The following is an 11,648-nucleotide window of genomic DNA, read 5'->3' as shown; positions in this document are numbered from 1 at the left end:
AATTAGATTTTTGAATTATCTAGGTCGAATTTGGATTGATCGGGTTGGTCAGGTTCAGGTTTAGAGATTTCAGGTTGAATTTAGATTCTGATTGAATTTGGGTTAAATTTTTAAAAAAAATAATCGGACCGGAGTTTGATTTGATTCATTCGAATTGACATCCATAGTGGGATTTTTATTTTTATTTACCATATTTTTCATTCATGTGGGATTAGATTAAACCAAAGCAAATTGAATCTTTTCAGTTTGGGAATTATACAGCAAGTAAAATATGTCCCACCTTTACTACTACTACTACTAAAAAAAAAAAAAAGTAAAATCGTTAGCCTTTAGCGTTCTCATCGTACCCAACCCAAGGCCATCATGAGAGAAATAAATCATGATAGTTGAGTGGACAAGTGGTGGGTGGGATGAGATACACAGGGTCTAGAGATTTATACCCTAACATCTCTATGGTTCGATTCTATATTCTCAGGTGCAAACATAACTACCATTTATCATCTTGGATACTAGCATCCAATAAGAAGGGAGAGAAGAGGTTGACTTCTTATTTCCTTGTAACTAATGGCAAAATGCAGTTACGGTGGATGAATCTTGATCCTCATTAAAAGAGAACATAGAATATTGCGTCAAGTGAGTGGAGGGTTGCTCCCAGACAATGGTGTAACAATTAGGTTTCTAATGATAATTAAAGGATTTAAAGTTCAAAATATCAATTGAAGTTAGAAGAATCTAGTTAGAATTGGTTGTTTAGGAGAGGAATAGAAGCCTTTTGATGTGTGGTTGACTTTATCCAACTACTATTTGTAGTCATTTTTCAATCTATTAAAAAGGGTTTTGGATTGTTTAAAAATGTCTATGTAGTCGTCCAGAATGTCTTTCTAATCTATTGGAGTCATTTTTTTTAAATTTAAAGATTATCAATCAAAAATGTTTTTTTAATAAAATAGATAATTTAAAAAAATTAATTTTGAGAATATTTTAACATATCCAATCATAATTTCAGATTAAAATGCACATTAATTAATTGTACTTATGGTTGGTCACCTAAGTGATCAATATTGTTTTAAACCTATCATAGCATCTAGAACCAAGTGAGATTCCTAGAATCTCACCCATCTATATGACTCAATACAGAAACCAAGTAATCCTAAATGATTGTGATATGTGATGGTTGTCTAGCTCTATAGGAATATATAATTCTACAATCAAACCTAAATATATAGTTCTATATATATATTGCACGGCAGGCTTCCGCTAGGGGATATTCTTCTAGATATTTTTCTAAATGTTGATATGTTCTCTACTGAGCCACTAACTTTAGGTCTATTCATTTTCGCACCTATATTCACAAAATGAATATGGTCTTTAGATATCCAAAAGATTGAGTCTTATTTTGTTAAGAAGATAGTGCTTGGGAACAAGTCACGAGATACAAAGATTATCCACGTCCTAGATACAAAGATGATCCCTCACAACCTTTTTTTTATCGATCAGAAGGTCCTCTCAAACTTACTTTTTGCCTGCTATACTCTATTCTACTAGGACTTCTTACCTATCTCATATTCAGTTTCCTTGAGCTACTAAGACTTTGTGCTTGGTATTAAGTCTTCCTGATCTATTGAGACTTTATTGTCTGGTATTGATCCACTTTACCTATTAGGATTTCATTGCCTAGTATCTTGTTTACCTAACCTTCAAGTACTTCTAATGTCAAGTTCGCTACTTCTACAAATTTGACACACAAGTTAGATTATAAAATATCTAACTTTAAACTCTTTATTATACATTAGACACTTGGTTAGTGCTACTTGCACCAAGAGTTATTTGCAAGGAAAGTTATACCATTCTCTTTAAGATCATCATTAGATTGTCCATGTAATTCAAAGTTAAAGAAAAGTTTATCTAATTTAACATTTGATTGATTCTTGGATATTTTATAGGCATCCACCATGAACAACCACAAGGTACTCCTAGGAAATACTTTAAGAGTATACCTTATGAGTTCATAGTTCTCAAACTCTCTCCAATTGAATGTAGACTATTGAGGTGTCCCTTGAACTTCTTGTGTAATTGACTAACTGGCTCACCATCCCTTGTATATAGATCATTCCACTCACATCTCTCATGCAATCTCTCCATGCCTTAAGGTTTTCTTTCATCTAAGTTGCATCACTAAGGTGCTTGTAGTCCTCAGCTCCTCCTCATGTCATCTCTCATGCCTATCTTACATAGTTTACCTCCTTAGCTTTACGTTTGTCTAATGTCACTCATCATACAATTCCTCAAATGTTGACATCATCCTTATTTGATATCCACGAACCTCATACTATAGTCTCTCAAGTGTGTTGGTGCAATATTCCCTAGGTCAAGGTTGACTTGTTCGACTGGGCTTGAAGTGAGTCAAGCTCGAGTCTTGATGATTTGGTTTCGATGTTTGACAATACTTGTAGACAACACATGAACATTGCAGGTGCAATTGTTCATGTGGGGAGATTGTGAAGGAGAGTCAAGTAGGTCAAAGTTGACTGGATACTTGACTGAAAATCCTAGTGAGTGAAGCTAGGTGAAAGTCCTGGTGAGTGAAGCCAGGCAGAAGGAAACCTTAGTGAGTGAAGATAGGTGAAAGTCCTGGTGAGTGAAGCCTGGCAGATGAGAGGACCTAGCAAGTGAAGCTAGGCAGAAGGGAAATCCTGGTGAGTGAAGCCAGATGAAAGTCCTAGTGAGTGAAGCTAGGCAGAAGGGAAGTTCTGGTAAGTGAAGCCAGGAACGGGGAAATCCAGATAGGTCAAGGTTGACCAGGCATCCGGTGAAAGTCCAAGTAGGTCAAAGGGATTGACTGGATACTTGGCAAGAGGAGAAAAGTCCAAGTGGGTCAAAGGGATTGACCAGACACTTGGTGAGAGAGTCCTAGCTGGTCAAGGGTGGCTGGATGCTAGGTTTTATGTACCAACAAGTCATGGTTGACTAGATGTTGGTTTAGGGGGCTTTGGACTTGCTTTTGGGCAAAAAATCAAGATCTAGATTGATCAGCCGATTGATCCAGCAGATCTGGATCGATCAGCCAATCGATCCAGCAGATCTGGATCGATCAGCCGATCAATTGGATCATGCCCAATCGATCAGCTGATCGATCGGGTGAGTCCCCACGAACAGAACCCCTTTGGATCGATCCAGAGGTCACAATCGATCAGTGGCTCGATTGAGAGCTGCTGTTTGTGCGCGATAAGCCCTGGATCGATCAGCCAATCGATCCAGGCTATTCCAGAGAGCACAGAGGCACTCTGGATCGATCGATTGATCCGACCGTTGGCGTCGTATTTAGCTACAGGCGAGCGTTTCCTTCAGAAGTGCTCACATGATTCATCTCCGATCTTCACCAGCGACTCCACAGCTCTCTCTCAAGTTCAGATCGCCAAGTTTTGAAGATTCTTGAAGATTCTTCCAAGTCAAGAGGCGGATCAAAAGCAAGAAGAGAAGTTAGGGTTAGGGTTTATTGTAAGCTTTTGCTTGTATTTCATATCCTTTCATTTCTTCTTGTATTGAGAGTTTGTAAAGGCTTCTCCGCCTTCGGTAGTTACCGTAGAGGAGTGTGTTTCATAGTGGAGGGTGCGTGAGTGTGTGGATCCTTGGATTAGTCACCTCTTGTGAGGTGGATACCAAGTAAAATCCATTTGTTAGCGTTGTATTTTGTTTCTTGTACATTTTCGCTGCACATCTTTGAAGAAACAAGCAACGCCAACCACGAAGCACGCGACGAGCTATTCACCCCCCTCTAGCTACTTTTCGGTCCCAACAAAATGTATTCATCATCCTTCTTCAATCGCCGTGGACCTTACACCATCAATCCAATAGCCATCTTGGCCACTCCAAATCAACTTGTATATATGGTATATCATGTGTGACTTAGCACTCTTATTAGATATGTGTAGTTTGATAGAATTATTATTTTGTCATTGATAGGATATTCTCCTATATGAAGATAAATCCTTTAAAATTAAGGATGTGGTAAATATGAGATAATGACAATCTATCTAAGAAATATATTACAAAATATATCCCTACAAGATAATGATAAAATAATAAGTTGTCTAGTTTGAATTTCAACACTCCCCTTCAAGATAGAAATAAATGCTCTCCGAACCCAGAATCGAGCTCAATTCGATGATGTTAGGTCTGAATAGTGTCTTTGTCAAAATGTCAGTTGTCTGAAATTTTGAAGGTACACGATGGAGCATGATGTCTGTATTTTCAATCTTCTTATTAACTACATGTCTATTAATTTTCATATGTTTGGTACAGTCATGTTGAACTGGATTTTTGGCAATGACAATGACTGATTGATTATCACACATAATTTGAATTGGATCTCTTATTTTTAGCATGAGTTCCATTTGAATCTGTTGTAATTAGATTCCCTCACAAATGCCTAATGTCAAAGCTTGGAATTCAATTTCAGCACTACTTCGAGCAACTATTGTTTGCTTTTTACTACGCCAAATGATCAAAATTTTCCAAATAAACGTACAATATCTAGAAGTAGATTTTCAGTCATTAGGTAAACCTGTCTAGTCAGCATCAGTGTAAACCTCCAAAGTTTGTTTGTCTGTCTTTCTAAACATGAGTCCTTTTTTAGATATCTCAATATTCGAATTATAACATCTATGTGATCAACTGAAGGATTTCCTAGAAATTAGCTAGCATAGTTGACAACAAAACTTATATCTAGACGAGAATGAGTTAGGTAGATAAGTTTGCATACCAATCATTGATATCATCCTTTATCAACTTCTATTTCATCAGTTTGAGACCTTAACTTGGTATTAAAATTCATAGGTGTATCAACTAGCTTACATCTACTCAACTCAATTTCTTGTAGTAGGTCAAGAACATACTTTCCTTAAGACACAAAGATTCCTTTGTGACTTCTAGCAATCTTCATTCCCAAGAAGTATTTGAGTTGGTCCAAATCCTTGATTTCAAACTCCTTAGATAGGAGTGACTTTTGAGCCTTTTGATTTTTAATTCATAGTTCCCATGACGACAATAACATCAACATATACAGTTAGTACTAAGATTTTTCCACTTGGAAAATGTTTCACAAATAGCATGCGATCAGCTGGGAGTAACCATCTCTTTTAAGAACTTTAACAAATCCGTCAAACCAAGTTCTGGGTGATTGTTTGAGCCCACATAAGGCTCTTCTTAGTTTGCAAATTTTTCCTTTTGTACTATCTGTCTTAAATCCTACAAGGGCATTCTATTGGTGCAGTTTGCACTAACAATCTAACTCAGATTTTGATGAATAACAAGTGAGTTAAGTTAGGTGTTGTTGCAAGTGTGTAGGAGTTGACGGGTCTGGAGGACCTGACACCAAGCTAAAATCCAATTAGGTCCACGGGACCTGATAGTTGGTGTGAAACCCAGATAGGGCAAAGGGTCGATATGATATTTGACAGAAAGTCCAGTTGGGTCTGCACTGATGATCGACAGAAGTCCAGTTGGGTATGCGGACCTAACAACTGGAATGAAGACCTAGTGGGTCAATAGGCTATTAATCAATTGCAAGTTGGTAAGTAAAGGTAAGTCACTGGAGGAGAGTGATTCGGAGAGGACGAGTCCTGGTTGAGGGACAATTAGCGTCGGTCCAGTTTAGGTTCATTTTGGATCCCAAAACTAAGACATTGACTAGTTCCTGATCCAGGGAGGGCATGAGCTAATTATTATTATTATTCAGGATTATCGTGCTAACACTTGTCTTGCAGGTTATTATTTTATTTATTGGACTAACACGTTTTACAGGGTAAAAAGAGCACAAAAAGCCTCAACTGAACAGTACCCGAGGCGCCTTAGCACTGTTCATGGAAGGCGCCTTCGGTGCATGGAAGGCGCCTTCCGTAGGATAAAATTCTGACCTCTTTGGCGATAAGATCGGCTCTTTTTGGGATCAAGATTTACATGATGGAGGTGCCTTCAATCCTATGGAAGGCGCCTTCCACAACCTTTATAAGAGCATCTCGACCAAGCTTCAACATATAACCCATATACAAGCTTCTACGCATCCAATTGAGGTCCCGATTACTCTGACTTCCTACTGTGACTCTTCTACAACACTGCTACGCCAGTCTACCGCTAAGAAACCATCCAAATATCGAGCTCAAGCCGACTGACTTCGAAAAGAAAGTGTTTGGTAACTTTAAATTCTGTACTTAATTATTGTAAAAGGACAAGTGTAGTGAGTTGCACTTACTCCGATTTTCCTTGTACTTGATCGTCTCTTTTGGCAGTTTCAAAAGAGGTATTTTAATAGATTATCCATCGATAGGTCCACGGAACCTGGGTCTTGGAGTAGGAGTCGCCGAAGGCTCCAAACCAAGTAAAACTGACCATATATGTCTTTGTCTTCTTACTTGTTTTCTCTGTATTTTTCTGCTTTTCATACTTGATCCACGTGCGACTCGATCCAACACATCCATGTAAACTTCTTCCACAATATCTCCATTTAGAAAAGTGTTCTTCATATCTAGCTAAATCAAGGGTCAATCTAAGTTAGCAACAATAGATAGTAATACTTGGATGATATTGAGTTTTACGGCTAGTGCAAAGTTCTCCTGATAGTCATTCTCATAGGACCGAGTGTAACATTTTGCCACCAATCGAGCCTTGTATTTAATTATGCTTCCATTTGGGTTCTGCTTGACTGAAAAAAATCACTTACATCTCATAGTTATTTTTCCTTAAGGTAGCTCAGATAGTGCCCAAATCCCATTCTTTTCTAGGGTTGTGTATTCCTCTAGGATTGCCTTGTGCCCATCAGGAACTTTTAAGCTTCATACACAAAACTAGGAATACTGATCTTGTCAAGTGATGTCATAAATGCCTGGTACCCTGGAGATAAACGTGAGTAGGACTTATTATTTTGTATTGGATGAAAAGTACAAGATCTAGTATCTTTTTGTGTACAATAGGATGATCTAATGTGGGATTTTTCTATGGAACTGATTTTATTAGATCCTACTGCTTTTTAGGTTCAGCCTGGTCTCGAGTTAACTCATGATATGATTGACTTTTATGCAAAGACGTGATATATTTTCTCCTCGCATACACTTTCATTGTGTCATGGGAAGGTGGTGTGTTCTTTTGTGCTTACGAGATAGGTGGCACATGTGATTGTAATGATGATGGAGAGAAAGGAGTTGATGGAGGGTTGTGTGATAATGATAGTAAGATTGAGGAATGATTCAGTTCTAGAAGGAATTCCCATTCTCAATGCTTGATACCCTGGAGATAAACGTGAGTAGGACATATAGTTTTGTATTGGATGAAAAGTACAAGATCTAGTACCTTTTTGTATACAATAGGATAATCTAATGTAGGATTTTTCTATGGAACTGGTTCTATTAGATCCTACTGCTTTTTAGGTTCAGCCTGGTCTTGAGTTAACTCATGATATTATTGACTTTCGTGCAAAAATGCGATATATTTTCTCCTCGCATACACTTTCATTGTGTCATGGGAAGGTGGTGTGCTCTTTTGTGGTTTCGAGATAGGTGGCACATGTGATTGTAATGATGATGGAGAGAAAGGAGTTGATGGAGGGCTGTGTGATCATGATAGTAAGATTGAGGAATGTTTCAGTTCTAGAAGGAATTCCCAATCTCAATGTCGCAATTAAATTTTGTTCTCCCCCTAAATTGTGGTATTGGAATAGTATAGAATGTGTTCAAAGAATGTGGCATCCATAGAGTGATAAAATTTATGGGTGACGGGAAAGAAGTTCTTATAACCTTTTTTGTTGGTTGAATATTGCAAGAAAATGCGCTTAAGTGTGAGTGAATCAAACTTTCCTCGATATTGAGAGTGGATGTGAACAAATGCAATAATTCAAAATGTTTGAGAAGGATGTTGGAGACAAGTCTAACTGTAGGATACAAGTTTTGGAGAACCTAAAATGGAGTGCTGAACTTAAGAACCCTAGAAGGGAAACGATTAATAAGATAGGTAGCTGCACCATTTTCATTCAGAACCCTAGAAGGGAGCGTGAGCTTGGAAGAGTAAGGAGTGAGCTACCTCAAATATATGATGATATTTTCATTCAACTGCACCATTTTATTGGGGTGTATCAACACATGAACTTTGTTGGACTATGCCATTGGATTGGAGATATGAGCTAAGGGAGGAATTAAAGAAGTCTTTGACATTATCTATTATGAAAATTTATATGTTAGCTTGGAACTGGGTCTTGATCACGACATAAAATTTTTTGAAAGATTTGTATGGTCTCAGATTTTTCTTTCATAAGAAAAATCCAACACAACCTTATGTGATCATCAACGAAAATTAAGAACAATCTAAAGCCAATAATGTTTAGATTTTTGAATGGTCTCCAAATGCCCCCATGAATGAGAGAGAAAGGTTGTATTAGTTGATATTGACGGGATGTATAAGTGTGTCTGGTATATTTAACATATTGACATATATCATACTGAAAGAAATCAGAACTTTTATTGATAAATAATGAAGGGAAAAAATATTTCAAGTACATGAAATTTATATGTCTTAATCAATAGTGTCACATCATAATTTTAATTTTATTATTGGATAACTACTAGACCTAAAATTATGGATTGACTGATAGTTAACTGGCTAGATGTAGGAGAGGCTTCAAGAAGGTAAAGTCCTGCACAAAGTTTGACACTGTTAATCATCTTCTCAATGCTCAAGTCTTGAAAAATATAACAATTACCAAAGAGCTTAGTTTCACAGTTAAGGTCTCCATTGAGCTTACCAACTGACACAATATTACAAGCAAGTTCAGGCACATAAAAAAAGAGAATTGAGATTGATATTGTTGAAAATTTTAATTGTTCTTGTACTGACCATTTTGGTACAAGTATTATTTGCTATACGCACCATTAGATATTTGCCACATAATGTAAATGTTGAGAAAAATATTATGTCACCTGTTATATGTTCAAATGCTCTTAAATCGATAATCCAAGAAGAGGACTTGCTTGTGTGCATTGCTATAGGATTGTTCGTCGATGAGTTGGAATTTGAACTCTTAAACAAATTGTTTTGTTGAAATGAATTTTGGAGCATATCCAACTATTCTTTGGAGAAAGGAGGATTTTGAATTTTCTACAGAAGCATGATGTGTCTTTGCCTCTTAGATAAGAGGCTTCCAATAGACTGGCTTTCCATGGAGTTGCCAACACTATTGTTTGAGATGGTTTGGCTTCCGACACTGATCGCACCAAGGTCCTTTCTTTAGTGGTCGATTGCCACATGTATTTTGAGGATCATCAATGATGTAGTTTTTGGATGGACTTCGAGCTACTAAAGCACTGGAATTAGCATAGGAGTCCTTTCCTAGATTTGGAACCTCTAAGATGTAGGACTATTCCATCATTATTTGCTTGCGACTCTCCTCTCGACGCACTTTTGCAAATGCTTCCCTAATGCTAGGCAGAGGCTTGGTGCTAAGAATTCTGCCCCATACTTTGTCAAGTGACTTATCAAGCCCACTTAAGAACTTGAAGACACACTTTGTCTCCACAATCTTCCGATAGCAATTTATATCCTCTGTGCACTTTCATTCAGGAGTTTCATACATGTCTAGTTGTTGCCCATATCGATTAAGTGAGCTATAGTAAACTGTCACGGTGGACTCCTCTTGTTGGAGACTTTCTCCACATGAAATAACTCTATAGTGTTGTCACGGCTTGAATAGGTTTCCCAGATAGCCTCCCAAATATCGCTAGTAGAGGTACATAACAAAAAAATTTCACCTATATCCTCCTTCATCAAGTTGATCAACTATGACATCACCATTTTATTCTCAGCCCTCCAAATGCAATGCTCTAGAGTTTTAGGATTTGGTTTTAGAATAAAGCCAATTAGATAGTCATCTTTGCCCCTTCCACTCACAAACATCATTATAGATTGGGACCATTGAAGATAACTGTGGCCATTGAATTTGTGAGTGGTGATGAGAAGGAGACTACTGCCTTTTGGAGAAGAAGGCAAGACGCGGGACATGCAAGAGGAAGTTCCTGCCGTTTCTTGCAATGAAAAATTAGAGTCAACCATGATCCTGTCACTCCTAGAAGTTGGTTGCGCTGTTTGTTTTCGATGACATCAAAATGAAGGTCAATGAAAAACTAACAATAATACAGCTTTGTCTTGCAGTTAGAGGAAGAACCAACTGCTAAGGTTTCTATGGCTAGGGTTTATTTAGCTAGGGTTTTTGCTACGATACTATGTAGTCTTACAAAAATTATTAATTTTCTATTGATATGATATCCTCCTTATATACAAAGATTAAAATTAGGGATGTGATAAGTATGAGCTAATGACAATGAAATAGATTACAAAATAAATCCCAATAAATAGGGATAAAATAACAGATTGTCTAATTTAAATTTCAATAATATGCAACAAACCTAACTTAGACCCTTTACTCAACTCATCAAAATACTTTAACGGCACAACTGCAGTCAGCGATGGAAGCTCCAGCACTAAGGAGCAATTGACTGATATAAGATAAAATATAACTTTCTAGAGGCAACTTTGAATCTTGGTGATGGATATAAATATAAGGCATGTTGGCTATGAAATATACATCAATTAACAATATTTTTACTTTCCCAAATTATTTACTCTCTAAGATCTCTTCACTCCTTTGTAATCTCTTTTCTATTTTTAGGTGATCTCCTGTAACAAGACTTTGTAAGAGGTTTCTTTACTTCCAAAGTATCTCTGAGAAGGAGAAAAGTTAATGAAATTCATGTAGTGATCTGCTGAAAAGTGTCATAGAGTAGGAGCTTGAGAGCTACTGAATCATGTAAATCCTTAAGTTTGTGTCTCTATTTTTCTTTCTTTTGCACTATTTTAGTTTGTGTTTTTTGTTTTATAATTTTTTGTTTACTCTTGTGTTTGGTGCAAACTAACATTTGTCTAAGGCTTAAGATAAGGTATTCACTCCTCTAGCCTATTCTCTTTAATCCTACATATTTGATTGTTCTACAAATAGAAACGAATACTACCCTTCTATATAGTTTTTGTATATCTCGAGTTGATTGGCTAGTCGACACAAGCATCAATCAACTAAGAAGCATAATTAGTCGAGTGAAACACTAACTAAGCCACTTCTAAGGCATTAGCCCAGAGCCTAATGTAACCCTTGATTAACCAATTACATATACTCTCACAATCTTCATTGCATAAATGAAATTTGCAAAACTTTAGAGCACCTTTCTCTAAGATTCTACGTTGCCAAGAAATCTTCCTTTTGGTATTCATCTTCTACTACGCATTCGCTCAACCTTAATCTTATGGACTTCTTCTAATCATCAAGCATCTAATCAACATTGACTTACTAAGACTTTCTACATTGCATTTGCAACACTTATGTCAAGTTGTATTAGCAAGTGCTTGAGTATATTTTTTTATCATTCAAATATTCAATTCTTAAATCCGATTAATCCTAGAGGTGACTAGTCTAACTCTATAGAAATTTTCCACTGACCATTAAGATAAATCAATAAGCACAGATAGACCACAACCTAATATTATAAGTTCTTTAAACTTCCTATATGTAATATGACTGGATGATATTTGAATAAGTGTTTAAGTATTAATCATAG

Source organism: Zingiber officinale, chromosome 1B (assembly GCF_018446385.1).
Source record: "Zingiber officinale cultivar Zhangliang chromosome 1B, Zo_v1.1, whole genome shotgun sequence".
Lineage (NCBI taxonomy): Eukaryota > Viridiplantae > Streptophyta > Magnoliopsida > Zingiberales > Zingiberaceae > Zingiber > Zingiber officinale.
The sequence above is the reverse complement of the archived record's forward strand: the minus strand, read 5'-3'. Positions refer to the sequence as shown.